At 37.8% G+C, this 17675-nt stretch overlaps 1 protein-coding gene and 1 pseudogene across 4 annotated transcripts in view; both read left to right on the forward strand.

The window, feature by feature from the left end:
• Positions 1-17675, forward strand: part of ZNF704 (zinc finger protein 704) — a 238340-nt gene that overhangs the window by 92826 nt on the left and 127839 nt on the right. The window lies entirely within an intron of this gene.
• LOC119470118 lies at positions 11079-11224 on the forward strand (annotated as a pseudogene).

Consider the following 17675-nt stretch of genomic DNA (forward strand, 5'->3'; position numbering starts at 1 on the left):
ATATTTTTCTACCATATTTAACAACGAACGCAGACTTACTATAAATGTATTCTTTTTGTATAATAATCAGGAGTCTTAATCATTTCTTGATAATAAATCCTGATCTTCTGGGCTATCAGCACGTGGGCTTAGTATATACGAATGTTTATTTTAAAACAGCTCTCATTATGGGTTCAGACTTTTGGCTTAAAGTCTGGGCTGTCAGTGAGTTCAGTCTCTGACCAGGAACAGGAGTCTCCATCCCAACATCCAGGACAAACCATCTGACTGAGCACACCTATTTATGATACAGAGTTCATGACTTTTCAAAACCAGCACATTTCTCCTTATGACAAAGTTTTGATTTGTACACAGTTTTCCTCATATTAACTTCAGATTGTCTTCCGTTAATTTACATGGATGGTTGATTCTGCCCTAGGGAGTAACTGCAGATTGTCTGTCTTCTACATGGCAGTCACTCAAATATTTGAATGCAATTATGATGTCCTTTCTAAATATATTCTTCAGACCAAACATCCTTGTGGAGGTTTTGAAGAAAGGAATGGTAGGTGGCAGTGTGGCAGAAAATTGTTGAAGTAAAACCCAGTAGGCCTCAGACACCGAAGCTGGATCTCTGTAGGGTTGACCAGATAGCTGACTGCAACTCAGCACTTAGGCAGCTCATATGAAAAGGGACTGTAAATGCAGGTGCCTTATTTATTTATGACAGGATCTTGCTTTATCACCCAGGCTGGAGTGCAGTGGCATGATCTCAGTTCACTGCAACCCCAGCCTCCTGGCATAAGCAGTCCTCCCACTTCAGCTTCCTGTATAGCTGAGACTACAGGTGTATGTCACCATGCCTGGCCAATTTTTGTGGGTTTTTATAGAGACAGGGCTTTCCCATGTTGCCCAGGCTGGTTTCAAACTTTGGACTTGAGCAATCCACCTGCCTGAGCCTCCCAAAGTGCTTGAATTACAGGTATATGCCACCGTAACTAGCCTAGATGCAATATTTATAGATATGTGTGTATACGTGGGTTAGTATGCACACATGTGTTTTCTTGCTGTGTCAGCCAAGATGGCCTAGATACAACAATACCCCAGCAGCAAGAAGAGCACCCAGCAACCAGACCTTGGTTTTTAATAGTTTTCTAGTAAAAGGGATCGGATCCTGGAAAAATGATTGATTCTAGGAATGAGTCAGGAAATATACAGGATGAGCCTGGAGAATCTTATAATACCGGAAAGCAGAAAGTGGGAAAGTAAAAAACAAAAAACAAAAACAAACCTCATTGATAGCAACATGTAAAAGGAGCACAAGATCTAACAGAAGGAACTGCCAGTGGCTAAAGCTGGGACAACTTAAGCAACAAATTAAAGTAGTATCTGATAGTAACCTAAACTATAAAAGTAACACCCATGAGACCACACATGTGTGTGTGTGTGTATAAATGATAAAGAGGAAAAAATGGATAAATAGCCTTGCAGAAGAATCCCAAATAAGTTTTGTCAGTACTCCCATTTCAAGGAAGTAGAACATAACCCTTCACCCTTTCAGTATAGGCTTCTTATAATGACTTTCTGAAGAGTACAGTATGCAAAGGAGGAAAGAATAAGAGTAACTGCAGTGGAGCAACCTAACAAATACTAATTTACCCAGTTTATCAAGGTCAACATCAACAGTGATAAGTATTGTTACTAGTATGTACACTTGATATGACGTGATGGAAATGATGCTTTACTTCTGCGGTTTTCTTCCCAAAAATTCATAGCCCCAGTGTAGTCAAGTGAAAAACAGCAGACAAATCCCAATTGAGGCATATTGTGTAAAATACTTGACCAGTGCTCCTTGAAAGAGCAAGATCATCAAAAACAAGAAAAGTCTGAGAAACATCACAGCCAGGAGGAACCTGAGGAGACATAAAGACTAAATGTACTATGGAATCCTGGATGAGATCCTGGAACAGAGAAAGGACATTAAGCAAATCAAGCAAATCTGAATAAAGTGTGGACTTTAGTTAATAATAATGCATCAATATTGTTTCATTAGTTGTGACAAATGTATCATACTAATATAAGGTGTTGATAATAGGGGAAACTGCATGGGGGCTATATGGGAACTCCACACTATTGTCTCAGGTTTTCTGTCAATCAAAAACTGTTCTAAAAAATCAATTTTAAAAAATGTTTAAAGATAACTGGGGAAAAGCCTAGATGACCTTGGTATGGTGATGACTTTTTAGAAATGACAGCAAAGACAAGATCCATGAAGGAAACAGTTAATAAGCTGTACTTTCTTAAAATTGAAAACTTCTGCTCTGCAAAAGACAATGTCAAGAAAAGGAGACGACAACCCACAGACTGGGAGAAAATATTTGCAAGAACTTTTATCCAAAATATACAAAGAATTCTTAAATCTCAACAATAAGAAAACAACCCAATTAAAAAATAGGCAAAAGCCCTGAACAGACACTTCACCAAAGATGATACACAGATGGCAAATAAGCATATGAAAAGAAGTTCAACATGATATGTTATTAGGAAATTGCAAATTGGAACAAGAAATCACTAAATACCTGTGAAAATGCCAAAATCCAGAACACTTACAACACCAAATGCTGGTGAGGAAGTGGAACAACAGAAACTCTTAGTAATTGCTGATAGGAATTCAAAATGGTACAGTCACTTTGGAAGACAGTTTGGCAGTTTCTTATAAAACTAAACATATCCTTATCACACAACTCAGTAATCACACTCCTTGGCGTTTATCCAGATGAATTAAAAACTTATATCCACACCAAAACCTGCATCTAGATCTTTATAACAGCTTTATTAATACTTGCCAAAACTTGGAAGCAGTGATGTCCTTCAGTAGGTGAATGGATAAACTGTGGCACATTCAGAAATGGAATATCATTCAGTGCTAAAAAGACATGAGCGATCAAGCCATGAAAAGACCTGGAGTATGAAGACAGAGGGTGCTCAGCAAAAAATAAAGAAAAGACATGGAGAAGCTTAAATGCCCGCCACTAAGTGAAAGAAGCCAATCTGAAAAGGCCATATACTGTATGATTCCAACTATGTAACATTCTGGAAAAGAAAAAATTGTGGAGACAGTAAAAAGATCAGTGCTTGCCAAGGGTTGTAGGAAGGGAGGGATGAGTAGACAGAACACAGAGGATTTTTAAGGCACTGAAACTACCTTGCATAATGTTATAATGGTGAGTGTGCATGTCATTGTACATGTGTTAAAGCCCTTGGAATGCACAACACCAAGAGTGAGCCCTAGTGTAAACCATGATCTCTGGGTGATAATGACGTCAGTGTAGGTTCATCAGTTGTAACTGTGGTGGGCAGTGTTGGCAGTGGGAAAGGTTGTACAGGTTGGGGAAGGGGGAAAATGGGAATTTTCTGTACTTTCAGTTTTGCTGGGAACTTAAAACTGCTCTAAAAAACAAAGTTTATTAATTCAAAAATGCCAGTAAGAAATCTATTACGTCCTCTTTCCCCATTAGGCAAGCTGAATGGAAGTCACATTATCCAAAGACTACCCCGGTTACTAGGAGAACATGGAGTCAGAACAAGAATAGACTTTAGTTGGATGCTGGGTTTAATACCTAGGTGATGGGATGATCTGTGCAGCAAACCACTGCAGCACACATTTACCCATGTAACAAACTGCCACATCCTACACACATACCCCTGAACTTAAAGGTTGGGAAGAAAAAAAAAAAAAAAAAAAGAATGGATTTAAGTCGCATAATTTTAATGTGTGATGGCTACAAACTCCTATAGTTGAATGTTCTTGTTTTTCTTAGATGGACAGGACTTCTCTGTTGGGCAGGGCAGGATGGGCAAGGCAAATGTGTTTTTTTGCCCCTGCTCCATGTGGACATACACACCTCTGCTGAACACATATGTTCAATCTGGTTATCTGGTTTCCAGGTGGGCAAATGTATAGACTTTATCCATTTATGGCCCTGACTCATCATGCTTTGATTTTGAAGTTTAACTTTCAAAACATGACATCTCTCTGATTTCCAAGTTTTTCCAAGTACATTGCCCTTGAACAACACACTGTACTTGGTTGTGGATTTTTTTTAGTAAGTGCAGTTGGCACTCCATATAGGTGGGTTCCACATCCACAACCAAACGCCAATCAAAAATACAGTCTTCACGGGATGTGAAACCTGCATACATGGAGGTCCTACAGCCATTCCCCTGTGAATACCAAGCAGCGACTATACTTCCTCAAAAGCACTGCTGACAACCCCAACTCTCTCAAGTTTCCTTAATGAACCCCATTTTTCAGGCTTTTTCTTACCCTGGTTCTCCTCCTCCTCTTCTGGTTACACTCCGTTACTAAATACCATTCCTACTATTTTATTTTAATGTTCCTTTTAAAACCTAATGCCTAGAATGGCCGAAGGACTCTACGTATTATATGATTATTTCAGAGTACAGTGGACTCTTGTATTCATCTGGACATTGTAATTGCATTAATGCAACCAAAATTATATTAAGTACTTCAGCATCCCCATCTCCCTAGCTCTTGTTGAGACTCCGGTTAAAAACATCCCTGAGGCCTTTGTCCTCTGAACTGCTGCATCACGCAGCTGCTTATAAAGCCGTCTCTCCTCCAAGTTGTGCTTTTATAATCGAATCTCTTTAAATGTAAATGCAGACAATTACATTTGTCCTAGTTAAATTTCATCTTGTTATTTCGAGTCCACAGTTCCAGCTTGTTGAGATCTCATTGAATCTTGGCTCTGTTATGGATTTCTGTTCTGCATACTTGCTTGTGTCTGCAATCCAGGTAGAGAGGCTTGAAAATAAATATATACCAGCTGGGCTAACTCAAAGCAAGAGGTACTGAGAGAAGATAGCAGAGATGATTGTTCAGGGATGCAGAGGGTAACTACCCATTCTCTACATAGTAATTTCCTAATACATTTTGGAGGCAGTTCATAGTTCAACATTATGAGATAACAGCAAGAGCCATTTATTGCTAATTACATTTAACAAACTGATGCCTGTGAAGAACTTATTCCTATAAATTAGAGTGAATTTGAGACTCTCTCTATCATTATTCAGCCATTCTTCAGTGGGAGAAAAATGGTGGAGTTAAACTAGTAGAAATCAGGCTTTCTCATCTAGGCTCAACCCAGTTGATAAGCTGGGTTTGCCAATCACTACTCCAGCACATCGCCCCTCGGTTTATTTTTAAGTCTATGTTTGAAGGACCATGTTCCCATGAGTGACACCCTTCCATAAGTGTGGTGGCACATTATGGGCTGCTGTTTTAGAAGAGACTGCCAGCTTGCTGGGGATTATCCTGGTGTATTCCTTTCTCTCCTGCTGGTTCATGACATGCCACTGGCTTGAAAATTCTCAGCTTTAACATTTAAAGCAGTGATTTGCAAAGTGCAACATGTTTAAGCTGAGGTTGGCAAACTGTGACCCATGGAGCAAATCTGGCTCACCACCTGTTTTTAGTACATCGCTAAATTGTTGAGGAAATCAGAAGATATTTCATGACGTGAAAATTATATGAAATTCAACTCTCAGTATGCATGAATAAAATTTTATTGAATACATGCTCATTTGTTTATTGTCATTGGCTGCTTTTGCATTATAATAGCAGAATTGAGTGGTTGTGACAGAGACTGTATGACCCACAAAGCCTAAAATATTTACAGATACGGCCCTTTGCAGAAAAAGCTTGCCCACTCTTGTATTAATGGGATGGCAGAAACTGAATTTTTGAGCCCCACCTCAGACCAAATGAATCAGAATGTCTACAAATGGGAGTCTAAGAATGTACATTTTAAGCAAGCTCTTGAAGGTCACCCCTAGGCAAACACTGAGACAAGACTAATGATCATGAGGTAAGGCTATGGGAAAGGAAAATATTCTGTCCCACTTTTTCTGACCAACTTACAGCGTTTTAATCCAACGCCATAATTTTTCTACAGACTAAATTATGTTGATCAGTTTCTAAGCACTTCTCTCCAAATCAGCTCTCTTCCAAACTTTTCCATTTTGTGGAAAGAAGGCTGTATTAGTTTCTTAGGGCTGCTGTAACAGATAATGAACTGTGAGTTGATCTGACCAACAAACGTTTGTTCTTTCACAGTTCTGGAGACCAGAAGCCCAAAATCCAGCAGAGGTGTGCTCTCTCTGGGGAGTTCAGGGAAAGAATCCATTCTTTGCCTTTTTCAGCTTGTGGTGACTGTCAGCACTCTTGGCTTGTAAGTGCCTCACTCCAGTCTCTGCCCCAGTGATCTCCTTGCCTCCTCTTCTCTGTCTTCTCTTTCATCTGTCTCAAATCTGCTTCTGCTTTTCTCTTCTAAGGACATTTGTCATGGGACCTAGGACTCATATGGCTAATCCAAATGATCTCATCTCAAGATCCTTAATATAATTATATCAGCAAAGCTACAAAGACCTTTTTTCCAGTAAGGCCACATTGACAGGTTTTGGGGGTTAGGACAGGGACATCTCCTTTTTAAGGCCACCATCTAACTCACTACAGATGCTGTTGTTCTCCCCTTTCCCTAATAGCTGGTCAGTTTTCAAATCTTGAAGATTCTGTCCCTTCTCGAGTCCTGCTTCCACCATCCTGATCTCTTTCTGCCTTAGGAATCTCTTAAAAATTTCTGACGGTTTCCTACTCTTTTGAAAGTTCAGAACACACTTGTGAGCTTGACATTTAGGGCTCTCTGCAGAATGTTGCCAGCGTATTTTCCATTTCCTTCTCCCTCTTCTTTGCTACACATACCTTGCCCTCTAGCCACACTGTGCTACTTGCCATTGCCCTCACTGCTCCTCCCTTCTCTGTGAACCCTCTCACACTGTTCCTTCCTCCTGGAAGACTGGTTGTTCCTCCATCCTTATCACTATGATCCTGCCCCTGTATCACCTAACACCCAGGTATCTTTCAAAGCCCATCTGAGGTTCTACCTCCCCATGAGAGCTTTGCTGCTCCTCCCTGCTAGGGATGAATCTCTGAGCCTTTGGCACCTCACACAGTGTTTATTTTGTCCTACCTTGTGTCATAATGGCTCTAGATGCTCCATGTCTTCAGGTCAAGAGCTGTGAGAGACAGCATTGCACAGTGGCTAAGAACAAGGGCTCTGAATCAGACTGCCCAGTACAGCTCTGGTCACTAACCAGCCACGTATCCTTGGACAAGTTATTCAACCTCTTCTCACTGTAGTTTTCCGTCCACAATGGAGATTATGGTAAAAATTCCTTCCTGGTATTGTGAGGCTAAAATGAAATAATGTATGTAGAATACCTGGAATTCTAAGCATGAAATATTATCTGTTATTATTGTCTTGTCTCTATTTCCCAACAGCTAACACAAGAAATTCTATAGTAGGTATTAAATAAATACTTATAGAATTTAAATCGCTAAATTCAAACCTGGCACCAGAAGGAGGCAGCCTGTGCTTTTCTGTTCAGACTCCATCTTTATCAACTCTAGTAGGTACAACCTGCCTTCAGCAAGACATAAATAAATGAACTTTCTCTCTTTTGCTGGCGGTATCATTAGAGATCCTGTTGTTATATTCTTTTTGATACTAGTTCTTTTCATTACATGGGTAATTGGTGGTTAAATAAGGTATTCATCTTTTAGTGATTACTGCCATATAGACTAGCTTGTTGCCAAATACTAAACCACTAGAAGTAACCATAGAGACTTTCAATTTTTGTGACATCCATTGATAGAAGCAAGTGCCTGGGAAAATAAAGGAACTATTTTTTTGTACCCATTAACCATCTCCATCTCCCCCCCATCCCAAACCTCCCACTACTCTTTCCAGCCCCTGGTAACCATCCTTCTGCTCTGTAAGATGCAACTATCTTATTCTTAATGCTGATAATGAAAGAAAACCAAGTTTAGGCCGGGCACAGTGGCTTACGCCTGTAATCCCAGCACTTTGGGAGGCCGAGGCAGGTGGATCACAAGGTCAAGAGATCGAGACCACCCTGGTCAACATGGTGAAACCCCGTCTCTACTAAAAATGCAAAAATTAGCTGGGTGTGGTGGCATGTGCCTGTAGTCCCAGCTACTTGGGAGGCTGACGCAGGAGAATTGCTTGAACCCAGGAGGCGGAAGTTGCGGTGAGCCAAGATTGCGCCATTGCACTCTAGCCTGGGTAACGAGCGAAACTCCGTCTCAAAAAAAAAAAAAAAAAAAAAAAGAGAAGAAAACCAAGTTTAATCAGAGGAATACACAAGATGAGTAGATGGAGACTTGCAATATTCTACAGGGGACTTCTCAAGTTTTTCAATGACTTTAAAGGTGCAACGACCTGAATCTATATTAAATCCCATTTCACTTCATTTCTTACAATATAGTCTTACAGTTACTTGTCATGCTTTTTAATTTATAGTAAAGAAAGCTGATTTTCTTCAGTTACCTAGGAAAGAGTGTCAGATTATGGAGTCAGATTATGGAGGGCAAACCTTCATGAAGGCACTTGTGCCCTGAGTGACAGGTTGTCTGTGGTGGCTTTGGATGAGTTGTGATTGGTGAAAATGGAAAATTCTCCTTGAGCATGGTGTTTTAGGGAGAGAAATGGTGATGCAGGCTAGAGAGGTGAGGTGTCGTGGATTATGGGACAGCAGTGTGACTAGAGAATCAGGAATGGGGTGGACAGGTAGAGGTAGAGATGGTATTGTGCAGGCGGCTGTCAAGCCTTGGTTTTGTAAGCGACTCTGTAGCTTGACTGCACCTTGGGCATTGTCTATGAGTACATACTTCTGAGTACAGATACACTATAAATTTTTTCTATTTTCTTGGTTCATGTATTCTTTTCATTTAAAAAGTTCTTTTAAAATTGGAAAATGTGCCAGATTTGAGCTGACATAGATATATAAAGTGCAACACAAGTTATTTAAAAAAAAAAAAAAAGAATTCCATCAAATGAAAGTTATAAGGTAAAATCTTGTGTGAGTCAGTAATTATACCTCCTGGTTTTCAGCAGGGCTGATTTTGTTCAAAATATTTTTGGAATTCTTTTAAAAGCATCTTATCCCAGTGTCTTTAAAGTTAGAGAAGAGAGTTGTCTTCATATCTTATACCATTTTAGAACATTTTGATCATATTAGTAAGATAATATGTATAAATGTGGAAAAAAGAATTATCATATTCAGCTATTTTGACTGAAAATGTAGGAAAATTAACAAAATAAAATTAAGAAAAGTAATTCTAAAGTTTAGTAAAGTGACAGCAAACAAGACCAATTAAAAAAAAAATCAGCTATCCTGTAGTTAGAGGGTGACCCTAGTTTATAACCAGTAAGAAAATATATTTTTAAAATTCTCAATAGTGAAATAATGTAATGAGAAGTGTATTATTAATATTTATATGATGTTTTAAATTTTGAGACACAAGTGAAGATGACTAAAATAAATATATACTATTTTCCTTTAGATAATGTAAAGATACCATTCTTTATACATTGATTTTAAGGTTTAGCATCGTTTTTGTGGAATATTTAAATATTTTATTTATATAATAGGGTACTGATCAAAATTCCAATACGATGAATCTCTTCTTCCAAGGGATAAAACTAAGACATAAAAGGATTTCAAAACTTGTTAAGAATAACACACACAAAATTAGCTGGGTGTGGTGGTATGCACCTGTGGTGCCAGCTACTTGGGAGGCTGAGTGAGGCAGGAGAATTGCTTAAACCTGGGAGGCAGAGTTTGCAATGAGCCAAGATTGCACCACTGCACACCAGCCTGGGCAAAAATAATTACATGAATGGAGATAAGACAAATCCAAATTTAAAAGCATTCTATAAAACAGCTGGCCTAGAATTTTTTTAAATGTCATGTCATAGAAGATAAAAAGAAATGAGAGAGGAAGGAGAAGAAGTAGGGAAAGAAGAAAGGAGAGGAAGGAAGGAAGGAAAAGAGGGAGGGAGGAAGGAAGACATGTTGAAAGATTTTAAAGACACTTAACTAAATGTAATGGGTAATTTTTTTTTATAACTTTTATTTTGGGTTTGGGGGTACATGTGCAAGTTTGTTGTATAGGTAAACTTGTGTCACTGGGGATTGTCGTACAAATTATTTTGTCCCCCAGATACTAAACCTAGTACCCAATAGTTATTTTTTCTGCTCTTCTCCCTCCTCCCACCCTCTACCCTCAAAGAAGCCCCAGTGTCTGTTGTTTCCTTCTTTGTGTCCATGTGTTCTCATCATTTAGCTCCCACTTTTAAGTGAGAACATGTGGTATTTGATTTCCTGTTTGCTAAGGATAGTGGCCCCCAGCTCCATCCATGATCCCACAAAAGACATTATCTCATTTTTATGGCTGCATAGTATTCCATGGTGGGTATGTCCCACATTTTCTTTATACAGTTTACCATTGGTGGGCATTTAGGATGATTCCATGTTTTTGTTGTTGTGATAGTAAAGTAATGAACATTTGTATGCATGTGTCTTTATGGTAGAATGATTTATACTTCTCTGGGTATATATCCAATAATGGGACTGCTGAGTTGAATAGTAATTCTGTTTTTAGCTCTTTAAGGATTTGCCATTCTTTTTTCCACAATGGTTGAACTAATTTATACTCTCACCAACAGTGTATAAGTGTTCTCTTTTCTCTGCAATCCCACCAGCATCTGTTATTTTTTGACTTTTTAGTAATAGCCATTTTGACTGGTGTGAAATGGTATCTCATTGTGGTTTTGATTTGCATTTATCTAACAATCAGTGATACTGAGCTTTTTAAAAATATACTTGTTGGTCATATGTCTGTCTTCTTTAGAAGAGCGTCTGTTCACGTCCTTTGCCCACTTTTTAATATTTTTTTAAAATTTATTTAAGTTCTGTATAGATGCTGGATATTAGACTTTTATCAGGTATGTGGTTTGCAAGTATTTTCTCAATGGGTAATTCTTGATCAGTTTTTTTAAAGTTTGCAGTTAATTATGGGAATATTGAATTTCAATATTGACTGGGTATTGGATAATAGTATTGAATACAGTAATGTTGTGGTTACAAAAAAGCCCTGTTCTTAAGAGCTATATTGAAATATTTAGGGGTGAGCTGTTACAATATTTATGGGTATCGCTTCTCGGCCTTTTGGCTAAGATCAAGTGTAATATTTATGAGTTACTTTTTTTTTTTTTTTTTTTTTTTGAGACAGAATCTTTCTCTGTCACCTAGGCTGGAGTGCAGTGGCATAATTTCAGCTCAGTGCAACCTCTGCCTCCTCGGTTCAAACGATTCTGTGCGTCAGCCTCCAGTGTAGCTGGGATTACAGATGCATGCCACGACACCCAGCTAATTTTTGTATTTCTAGCACAGGTGGGGTTTCGCCATGTTGGTCAGGCTGGTCTCCAACTCCTGATCTCAGGTGATCCGCCCAGCTTGGCCTCCCAAAGTGCTGGGATTACAGGCATGACCCACCACACCTGGCCCATGGGTTGCTTTCAAATGGTTCAGGAAAAAAAGTGTATGTGCATGTGCTGCATATATTTAAAGATACACAGAGAAAATAAAATGTGACAAACTATTAATAATTGGTGGCTGGAGGTAAAGGATATACACAGGTGTTCATTGTATTATGACTTTAGCTTTTCTGTAGGTTTGACATTGTTCAAAAATAAGCAGGGAAGACAATATTAAGGAAAACTCTTAGAAATTGTACTGAAGGCTATCAGCCGTGCCAGATCCACTGTTCATTTAACAAGAAGATATTGACTTCATACTATTTCTGTATTGCTACAGTTATTAAAAGTGTAATGATACAAGGCTAAATAGGGATTAATGGACTGAAATGAATAGCCAGAAGACTTCGCATAGCTAGAAATTTCTCAGATGATAAATCAATAGGGAAGGGCAGGAATATTCATGGAAATCATATAGAGATAAATTGTTAGTAATTTTCAAAAAAAATAACTTTGCCCTTCTTCAAACAAACACTAAAGTAATTTATATTGGATAGAAAACTTTATAAATAAATATAAAAAGAAAAATAATTATGATGAATGAGATCCTAAGCCTAGAATAAACTGAACAAATCACAAAGAAAAGAATTAGCAGGGTGTGGTGGTGCACACCTATCATCCCAGCCACTCAGGAGGCTGAGGCGAAAGGGAGTTCTGGGCTATGGTGCACTATGCCAATTGGGTGTCCGCACTAACTTTGGCATCATTGTGATGACCTCCTGGGAGCCAAGGACCACCAGGTTGCCTAAGGAGGGGTGAACTGGCCCAGGTTGAAAACAGAGCAGATCAGAATTCCCATGCTTATTAATAATGGGATCACACCTGTGAATAGCCACGACACTTCAGCCTGGGCAACACAACAAGACCCCTTCTCCTAAAAAATAATAAGAAAAAGAAGAGAATCAGAAATTTTAACTGTATAAAAATCATAACCTTGCTAACACATGTAAAGACTAACCTAGAAAACAGTTTGCAGAGCTTTTATTATTATAAAGAATTAATTTGAATTGATTAAACTCCCAAATCTCAAGGAATGAATGACTAAGGTCAATAACAGATAATTCACCAAAAAAATAAATCTAGTAAATAACTGCTAATTAAATCAATACAAATTAAGTTATGAATATTTCAACTTAAAAATCACCTTTTAAAAATAACAGTAATATACTGGAGAGGGTGCAGACAAGCTCCTATTTCATACACTGATGGTGATATTGCAAAGCTGTACAACTCTATTGGGAAAGAATTTAGCAGTTCTTATGAGAAGTCATAAAAATTATACCATGGATTCAGTAATTCTACTCCAGGGTCTCTTGCTTAAGTAAATAATCCAAAATATTGATAGGGTGAAAACTACAGGCAAAACACTTGTCACTCTTATTATTTATAGAAATGAAACACTGCAAGTGAGCTAGATATTTAGCAATAATAGATTACTTAGAGAATTGAGTTATGGTATCATACCCAAAGGACTATCATGCAGCTATTTAAAATGATGGTTGTGGAGATTGCATGGAAAAATTATTTTGAAATGTGAAGTTTTTAAAAAATTATGTGCATAATACAAATGGTATAAATTTTAAAGCCAATTTTATGAGCTTTTCTTTATCACTAGGTTAAATATTTATTCTTCTTACCAAAGTTTTTACTTTCTTTATAGTATATTATTTTCCCTCTAAAGAAAAGAAATAATTTAATGCAGTCTCCCATGCAAGGCTGTGTTTTGTATTGGAGCACATTTTAATCACTTGTCATTTCACTCTAGAATTGTCCAGAAAGATACGTATTCAAACAGCTGTATTGTATTGTACTCACAGTATGATTTTTGCATTTCTTCCAACCTATTACTTCTCCAACACGCTGAGTAAATCAAGGTATAAACTAAAGAAAATATTTTCAGCAAATAGTTTATTTGGGATATTCAACTTAAATGATGATTACTGTTCTAAAATTTTTACCTACCTTAGGTTTGCCCTCATCTGAGTATAGTCAGTACAGGTCCGCTCCATACATGCAGAAAAATAACCTGCTGAAAATGTCCTTATCATTTATTTTACCTTCAAGCACTTTGCAGAGCTTCTCAGATGCCACCATTGTAAATATAGTAAGAACAGACCAACAGAATGACCAACCATTAGCATCCATGCTTTATCTAGAAATGTTGATATTCTAATTTTAAAACTATTATATATCGGGTAAATTGAAAGAGAAACAAAAGTCACAAAACCCATAATCTTTCTTACATGCCTTATCAGCTAATTCCTTGCAGTTGATCTAGACTAAATTCTGTTTTTTAACCAAGATGTTTGATGCTCCATAATTTAAGCAAGAATACCAACTGCCTTCTTGGGATCTAGTGATTTTGTTTTTTCATTCCTAAACCAACAGGATAGTTAATAAAAATAGCTGAGAAGGAGATTTCCACTTTTGGAAGGTCGAGTAGACATACTTTTTCTATTTCTTCCCCTAAGTCAAATTTAAAACTCTGGACATTATATATTTAAAAACTATAAAGATGAAAGGCAGAAGAAAACAGACTGTCTAGAAACCCCTGGGCCACAGCAGCAGCACAGCAATAAGTTCCATGGATTTTCATCTTGCTTCATGTATCCCAGACTTGGAGCTGAAGAAGCTGGCAAATAGGAAATGTCAACAGCATAGACAAAGCTCCAATGAAGCCTGCTCTCTGTTAGCTAAAAGACCAGGACAGGCACATCTTAGTAAGACAGAAAACTTTTAGACAGTCCTCTAGCTGAGCACTATGGAAGGAAATGTGGACCCACCGTCACCCATGCCAGCAAATGCCTGGTGGGGAACCCAGGCTTCTACCCTGTGAAGCCCTAAGGAGGTATCCTAACACTCCTGCTGGGGTGGTTTCAGAGAAGGCCAAGTAAGGAGCTTAGACTTTTATCCCCCCTGGGCAGGAATTACCCTTTTCCCTTCTTGGTATGAGCAGAGACTGTGTGGGGAATCAGAACTCACCTCTACTCACAGTAACGCAGCACCGCACACCTCAGCTGTCAGCAGACCTGAGTAGGAAACTTAGACTTCTGTCCCCACCTTGCAGTAACAAGGCAGCCCCCCACTCTTTCCATTGCCAGAGGCATGGCGAAGAAAGCCAGTTAGAAAAAGAAGATTTAGGCTGGTTGTAGTGCTTCAGCCTGTAATCCCAGCACTTTTTGAGGCCAGCCAACACAGGAGGGTTGCTTGAGCCCAGGAATTCAGGACCAGTCTGAAACATGAGGAGACTCCATCTCTACCAAAAAAAAATAGCCAGGCATGGTGGTACATGCCTGTAGTCCCAGATGGGAGGATCACTTGAGCCTGGGAGATCAAGAGCTCGAGGCTACAGCAAACTATGATTGTACCACCACACTCCAGCCTGGCAGTCTGGACAACAGAGCAAGACTCTGTATCAAAAAAAAAAAAAAAAAAAAAAAAAAAAAATAAAAAAAGAGCGAAACTCAAAAAAAAAAAAAAAAAAAAAAAAAAGGAGAAGAAGATTTGAACAACATTCAGAATCTTATTACATAATACTAAAATGTCCAGCTTATATTTAATTCAGAATAACTCAATACAAAAAGCCAAGATGATCTTAGACTGAATGAAAAAAGAGGTAGTCAATATAGGCCAATACCAAAATGACAGAGGTGTTAGAATTATCTGACAAAGATTTTAAAGCAGTCATGATAAAAATGCTTCAGTGAGGCTGGGCACGATGGCTCAGGCCTGTAATCCCAGCACTTTGGGAGGCCGAGGCGGGTGGATTGGTCAAGAGATTGAAACCATCCTGGCCAACATGGTGAAGCTCCATCTGTACTAAAAATACAAAAATTAGCTAGATGTGGTGGCACGCGCCTGTAGTCCTAGCAACTCGGGAGGCTGAGGTAGGAGAATTGCTTGAACCCTGGAGGTGGAGGTTGCAGTGAGCCAAGATCTTGCCACTGTACTCCAGCCTGGCGCCTGGCAATGGAGCGAGACTCTGTCTCAAAAAAAAAAAATGCTTTAATGAACAATTAAGAACATGCTTGAAACAAATGAAAAAATAGAAAGGCTCAACAAAGGAATAGTCTCTGCTGAGAAACCATGGAGGTGAAAAAAATAGCCAAATATTTTTCATGTGCTGAAAGAAAAGAACTGTCAATCCAGCATTCATGCCCAGAGAAAATATCCTTCAGTAATGAATTGCAAACAAGACATTCTCAGATGAAGGAAAATTAAGAGAATCTGTCACCAGCAGACCTACCCTAAAATAATGGCTAAGGGGAGTTCTCTAAAATGTCAGAAAAGAGGAAAGAGCATGGTAAGCAAAAACATGTAAATACAACATTCTCCTCATGAGTTTACTAAATTGTGTTTGATGGTTGAAACAAAAAATATAATAATGTCTGATGTAATTCTAAATGTGCATAGAGGAAATATTTAAAACAATTAAAAATGGGAGAGTAAAAGGACATAAGATTTCTGTATTTCACTTGAACTGGTAAAGTGATGACACTAGTAGACTGTGACAAGTTATGTACACATAATGTAATAAATGTAGTATCTAAAGCAACCACTAAAGAAAGCTATACGAAGGGACATTCTCAAAAACACTGTAGGTAAATAAAAGTAGGAATCTCAACATTATTTAATCCACAAGAAGGCAGGAAAAGAAAACAGAGAAATAAAATATAGTGAAACAAACAGTCCATACTGTGGGCCTTAATACAAACCTCAGAAGATTTAAAAGAATTAAAATCATCTACTGTATGCTTTTTGACCACTATAAAATTAATCTAGAAATGAATAATAGACAACAGGAAAATAACCAAACACTTGGAAATTAAATAACACACTTCTGTATGACCCATGAATCAAAGAGGAAGTCTCAAGAAATTTTAAAATGCATTATACTAAATGAAAATGAAAATATAGTTTATCAAAATTTGTAAGACACAGCTAATGCAGTGCTAATACATATTTTAGAGAAGGCCAAAGGTTTCAAATCAGTAATCAAAGCTGTCACCTCAAGAACCTAAAGCAAAATAAATACAATAAATGAAAAGCAAAATAAACACAAAACAAACAAAGAAAAGAAATTATACAGAGCATAAATGAAATTGAAAACAGAAAAACTGGAGAAAATTAATGAAACAAAGATCCCTGATAGGGTTTGTCTCTGTGTCCCCACCCAAATCTCATGTTGGATTGTATTCCCCATTGTTGAAGGTGGGATGTGGTGGAAGATTATTGGATCATGGGGGTGGTGTCTGATGGTTTAGTACTGTCCCCCTAGAGCTGTCTCATGATAGAGTTCTCATGAGATCTGATTGTTTAAAAGTGTGTAGCACATCTCCTCTCTCATTCTTTTCTTCCCGCTTCAGCCATGTAAGATGTGCCTGCTTCCCCTCTGCTTTTGCCATGATTGTAAGTTTCCTGAGACTTCCCCAGCCATGCTTCCTGTAGAAGTCTGCAGAACGATGAGTCAATTAAACTCCTTTTCTTTATAAATTACCCAGTCTCAGGTATTTCTTTATAGCAATGCAAGAACAATCTAATACAGTTTCATTCTTTGAAAAGGTTAGTAAATCAACAAAGCAATTCTACACATCTCTTCCAAAAAAGAAAAAACAAGAGAACAGTTCCCAAGTTATTTTATGAAACTATGATTACCCCAATACCAAAACCAATGATGGTACAAAAAAAAAAAAAAAAAATAGAAATACAAAGAAATATCCTTTATGGCTACAGATTCAAAAATTCTTAACATATTTCAAATAGAATTCAGCAATATATAAAATTAATGGTACTCCATGAACAAGTAGAGTTTATTCCAGGCTGACTCAGTATTTGAAAATCATCACTGTAGTGAAAATCACTGGATTGACTGGAAATCAATTAATCTGTAGCCTATTAATCACCACATTAATAGGCTAAAGAAGAAACATCACATAATCATATCAATCAATGCAGAAAAAGCATTTGACAAAATTCAACACCCATTCATGATAAAATGCTGAGGAAAAATAGGAATAGAAGGAACTTCCTAAACCTGATAAAAGACAAATAAACTGAATGCTTTCTCTATATGATTAGAAATGAGGCAAAGATTTCTGGCCTCAACCTTGTCCATCAACATATTGCTGGAAGTTTTAGCCAGTGCAATAAGTTAAGAAAATGAGCTAAAGACATACAGACTGCAAAGGAAAAAAACAAAACTATCTCTATTTG

The sequence above is a fragment of the Cebus imitator genome, unplaced genomic scaffold (genome assembly GCF_001604975.1).
Source record: "Cebus imitator isolate Cc_AM_T3 unplaced genomic scaffold, Cebus_imitator-1.0 Scaffold22, whole genome shotgun sequence".
Lineage (NCBI taxonomy): Eukaryota > Metazoa > Chordata > Mammalia > Primates > Cebidae > Cebus > Cebus imitator.